The sequence below is a fragment of the Cryptomeria japonica genome, chromosome 8, assembly GCF_030272615.1.
Source record: "Cryptomeria japonica chromosome 8, Sugi_1.0, whole genome shotgun sequence".
In the NCBI taxonomy this organism is placed as follows: Eukaryota; Viridiplantae; Streptophyta; class Pinopsida; order Cupressales; family Cupressaceae; genus Cryptomeria; species Cryptomeria japonica.
In genome coordinates, this window is record NC_081412.1 from 553,711,875 (window position 1) to 553,717,415 (window position 5,541).

General features: G+C 34.7%; 1 pseudogene; it reads left to right on the forward strand.

Moving 5' to 3' along the window:
- Window positions 1-1,065: 1,065 nt before the first annotated feature.
- On the forward strand, window positions 1,066-3,709 carry LOC131857789 (putative G-type lectin S-receptor-like serine/threonine-protein kinase At1g61610; annotated as a pseudogene).
- The last annotated feature ends 1,832 nt before the right edge of the window (window positions 3,710-5,541 follow it).

Genomic DNA, 5,541 nt, shown 5'->3' on the forward strand with positions numbered 1-5,541 from the left:
TTGACTTACCATAGTTATTTGGCTTCAATGGGAAAACTCAATATTTAATGTTATCAAGATGAAAATACATAGTGTAAGGAAGAATGTCCCTAATAGAACCATCTCTAAAAATAAAAATATCATCCATCAATAAAATGTCTATCAAGGATAAATTATCCATGTTTAACCCTTTTAGTGCCTAAATATTATTAGCTTCCTTGGTATCTTTGATTAGTCCCTCTGCAACTAGAACAAACAGAATGGGTAATGATGAATATCCCTATATAAAATTTTATTGATTCTAAATAATTTAAATGCTAAACCATTGCCAAGTACAATAAAGGAGACAATTATAACACATCCCATTATCCACTTTAAGGCTTGCAAGTTAATACTATTATGAAGAAGAATAACTCTAGTGTACATACAAATGATTTTTTCGTAAACCTTGGACATGTCAAGTTTCACAAGAAAAGTAAGAAGATTCATAAGTTCTCTATAATGTATAACTTCTTGTGCCAAACCAAAAACATCTAGAATCTATCTTCCTTGCAAAATACCATATTTTTCAATTGAAGTATATGTCAAAAATCATAAAAGAGTATTGAGCTAGATTTATCTCCTCAAGTACCCATAATTATTCTTCTCAATTAAAATTAAATAAACTTTTGAAAAAAGTTCATTACTCACCCTTAGGCTAGCGTTCATATTCTTTTAGAAAAGAGTAATGACATAGTTTAGTTCATTCTTAATAATCTTTATCCCTAACAAAATTAGAATAAAGTATGTTTTTCCTTACATAAGCTTTTGAAATCAGAAACCCCCTAATCAAATGAATTCTCAAAAGTTTTAGTCAGGAAAGTCGGAGTAAAACTGTCATGTTGCGGACGCAGTATCTTCAACAAGCGAATGTTTTGACCTGTTCTACCCTAGTCTCATTATATTTTCAAATTAATATTTTTAATGAGAAAAAAAATTTCAAATTCACTAAATAATAGATATGAGTATGAATTCAATTTATATCCAATTTATTAAAAAACAAATTATACGAACATCAAACCAATAATTGTAGGGAAATTATAAATAATGGGGTTGAAGACCTTGGCCTATACTGAGCTGTCGCCAGCGTTGTTGAAAGCCTCTTCTTTGCGTTATATAATTTATTATCTCCCTCCAAGCACCTATATTGAGCTGTCGCCAGCGTTGTTGAAAGCCTCATCTCCCTCCAAGCAATACGTTGAATGTCTTGGCCTATTCTACCCTAGTCTCGTCTAATTAAATTAAATAATTTTTCAATCTTTCATCTTCGTCTAACGAACATAAAATATTTTCCTCAATAAGATCAGCTCTTGAAGAAAAAGTTTAAGCAGTGACTTTATTCATAATGATCGTTAAATGGACGACATATTTTAATCAACAAATATGATAAGAAGAGAGTGAGTAAATATGAAAAATTACAGATCTATTGTTAAACAAATTTAGATAATTAATTTTATAAAATACTTAAACGTAGGTATTACTTTGAAAATATTCAAGAATTTATTTTTGCAGGTAAAAGCGCCAATGACAGACTACCAGCTGTATCAACTTTCTCCTCCTTCCCAGGGTAAAATCTGATCCTTCTTGTAAAAAACTAAAGATCCTATATTTGGTCAATAATTATCGACTAATCACATTTAGATACCTTTGAATCAGGCGAATCTGCTTCTGGATCATCACTTCAAACAATTTCTATCATATTTGTTAAATAATTGTTACTTTCCAAATTTATTTTCCTACTTAAAACTTGCTGTACTAGTATTTGTTGTTATCACTGAAGCAAATGACTGCCATATTAGTTTTAGAAGCACTTTGTAATAGCACTATTTTTTAATTTTTTATTTTCGTCTGTTGCAGGTGTTGTGGTAGGGGTACCGGTTGTAATCACTTTCTTGTACAAGATGTACAAACAAGAGGGGATAACATCCCCTTCACCTTCATCACCTGTAAATGGAGAAGGGAAAGAAGATGCTAAACAACAGCCTCATTCAGATGAATCATCTGTGAAAAATCTATTACAATTACTGATTATTATCCTCCTATCTTTGATAGATTATTTGAGCAACAAATATTGGAAAATAACACAACTCTAATTTTACAAACTCATATAAATGCGCAACACAATGAACACAATATTTTTGGACAATTGTCCTTGGAAAAACCCCGAAGGGAAAACCAGTACTACAGATGAGGAATATGTATTAACTATAGCAAATCAAGAGATACAAATACTGCTTGCCTATTACTGGCAGAGCTTCGACGACCTCCCAATTTCTCTTGCTGAGATTCCACCCCGCTACTATCCCAATGCTATCACTACACCCTTGCTAACACTGCAAGACTACTTGCTAACATTGCAAGTTCTTCACATAATTCATTCATTCATTATTTTCCAAATGCCCCCTGACCCCCTTATATACTACTCTCATTGGAAAACCAATGGCCGAGATTAATTCTCAATCAACGGCTGAGATTAAAAACAACTAAACAACCCTAACCAAATTGGTTGCTAGAAGTTTCTAAAAAGAGTCAAATAATTAATAAGAATTGTTTGAACTCTAACTACATTTGTTAGCAAACAATTATTTACTAATTATTTAGCAAACGGACAAACAGTTGTCCAAGCTAACAAACTAACATCATCCAAACTGCAAATAGTGTCTCACAGAGTAACAACTACTCCTAACTCAATTCAAAGAATTGATATTCCAAAGACAGGAATAATTGAAGACATGCATGAACTGGTGCCTACACATATTTATGCAAACCTCACACATGACCAGATAACTTATATCAAAAGTTGTTGCCATGAGTCTCACCAAATTGGGGAAGGAACCTTTGCATGAGTTTATAGGGGCATCTTCCAAGGTAAAGATCTCACTAGAAAAGAAATAGAACACAGAGCCCCTGACACCAAAGTATGGGTGGAGAATGAAGTTGAACTTTTGCAGGGAAAGGGCAGTTTGTATGCTTGGTGTATAGAAGCAAATATATCTTACTTGGCTTACATCTATATAGATGGATGTTCTCTAGATGACTACTTGAGAGGAAACTGTAAAGGGTTTTCCTACAGTTGGAAGCAAAGCTTGAAAATGATAATGGGTATAGCGAGTGGAATTGAATTCTTACACTTGAATAAAATCATTCATGTTGATATCAAGCCTCAAAATATTATGGTGGATTCTAATGATAACAAGGCAAAGCTTGTTGATTTTGGGTTCTCTAGGCATGCAGATTGGGAGGGCACACACAGGTCAACTGATAAAATAATAGGTACTAAAGGCTATTGGGCTCCGAAGTGTTGCTGGAATAACAAGCTCTGTTTTAAACATGATGTTTATAGCTTTGGAATTATTGTGTTAGAGATGATAATAGGGTAGAGGCATGTTGATCAAGCACGAGGTTCTAGTTAGTTCCATATTCCAGGATATGTACGACACATGATAGAGAAAAACATTTTGAAGACGCTATAGATCCTAAGCTTAAAGAGGATGGATGGGATATCTTTGCTTTAGAAGAAGCCTTGACTATTGCAAATATAGCCCTAAGACGTGCTCACCTAGATAAGGCTGAGCGACCTGACATGAATCTTGTGCTCACAGAGCTCACTTCGATGATGAGCTGCGCCCACAACCATATTACTCTTGCACAGGAAGAAGAAGAAGAAATTTCAATTATAACGTCTATGTGAAACTAGTACATGTTTTTGTAGTTGACTTCGGATTCCCTGGTTGTAAGTTGGTTGATAGCAAAATTTTGAGTTTAAAGTTAAAAATGTTCAATAGTGAAATATTTTGCATGGATTGAAATTTTGGAGCCAAAAATTTTAAAAGCTCTATGACATGTTTTAATGCATGGTCTTTTGTATTTCTTGTTTTTCACTATTTATTTTACTTCTCCAATCCTATAAATTAATTTTGAATCATTGCAATGAAACTATAGAAGAGCATGCAAGGATGGAGTTGGAAGGCAATGAAAGGATTGCCTATTCCAATTGTTGAAATTAAACAACTTCTAGATCTTATAAGAGTAAGAAATATTAACCCTAGAAGAGGGAAAGATACTCTTATTTGGGCTTCCTTGAAAACAGGTCAATATAATGCCAAAGATGGCTATAGAGTCCTAGCTAACTCTTGGAATCAAGAGGAACGAGATATTCCAGTTAGGCTCTTTTGGAGCAGTAAGATCATCCCACAAGCAGTGATCTTCGCATGTCTAGCCTTCAAAAAGAGGATTCTTACTGCAAAAAAGTTTACTAAAATGGGCTATGAAGGGCCCTCAAGATGCATCATGTGTAAAGCCCATCTAGAGATAGTTGATCACCTTCTCTTGAATTGCCCCTTTGCCTCAAAATGTTGGTGATGGCTTTGTGCAAAATTGGGGTGGATATCAACCTTGCCAAATGATATAATCTCCCTCTTTCAATACTAGCCTCTTTCTTCTAAGGAAACCACTTTAAGCTAGATTTGGAAATTTCTCTGTCCTGCCTTGTTTGGGAAATTTGGAAAGAAATGAATCGAAAACTCTTTGATAATAAAGCAAGGAGATTTGAATTAATTTTAAGCTCAATTGTTAAGACAATAAACTACAAACTAGCCTTCTCAACAAATTCGTCCAAAAAAATTTCTTCTTGGAATGAAAGTATAAGAAATAATTGGCAAGGAATCAAGATTCTTCCTTCACTTGGGCAAAAACCTAAGGCTCGAAAGGAAGCTATGTAGTCTCCTCCTATGAAAGGATGGTTCAAACTAAACTTTGATGGAGCCTCCAAAAGTAACCCAGACCCTTTAGGTATAGGATATGTGGTTAGAGACTACTCAAGGTCAATTATTGGAAAAATGGCCAAGCCAATGCCATCAGATACCAATAATATAGTAGAATTCAAAGCTTTACTATTAGGCCTACTGGATTGCCTCAATCATGGGTTAAGAAACATCATAGTGGAGGGAGATTCAGAGATAGCAATCAATGCAATCAAATTGAAGAAAACCCCAAACTAGCAGGTACAGGCAATTCTGGATAGCATAATTGACAATCTGGCTATACTAGAGCAATATGAGGTTAAACATATCTACAGAGAAGTGAATACAGAGGTAGATGCTCTCTCAAAATCTACAGCAAAAGGCATTTCTCTACACTGGTGGGAGTAGGGAGGCAATCATCGAGGCTAACCTACAGAGTATCTTCTTCATTTGCGAAAGCTTCTATTAAAGGGAATCCTTAACTTTAAAATCTGCAGCGAATGGTTTCTTTTGTTTTGGCGAGAGCATGGAAGGAATTCCCAAAGTCAATCTAATTTGCTCAACAGAGGTTTTCTTTTTCAAATTTTCAGACTTTACTGCTGGCATTAAAGTTTCATGAAACGGCTACTTCTTTGAATTCAAACTTTTCCGCCAAATTTAAGATTTGAAATAGACATGTCATCTTTGACGTCACCTTTTCTTGGTCTTGCCATAATCGAATTCTCCCACTCGCCTCCCGAAAACATAGCTTGCAGTCCGACGTCATTCTAAGTACGAGGCA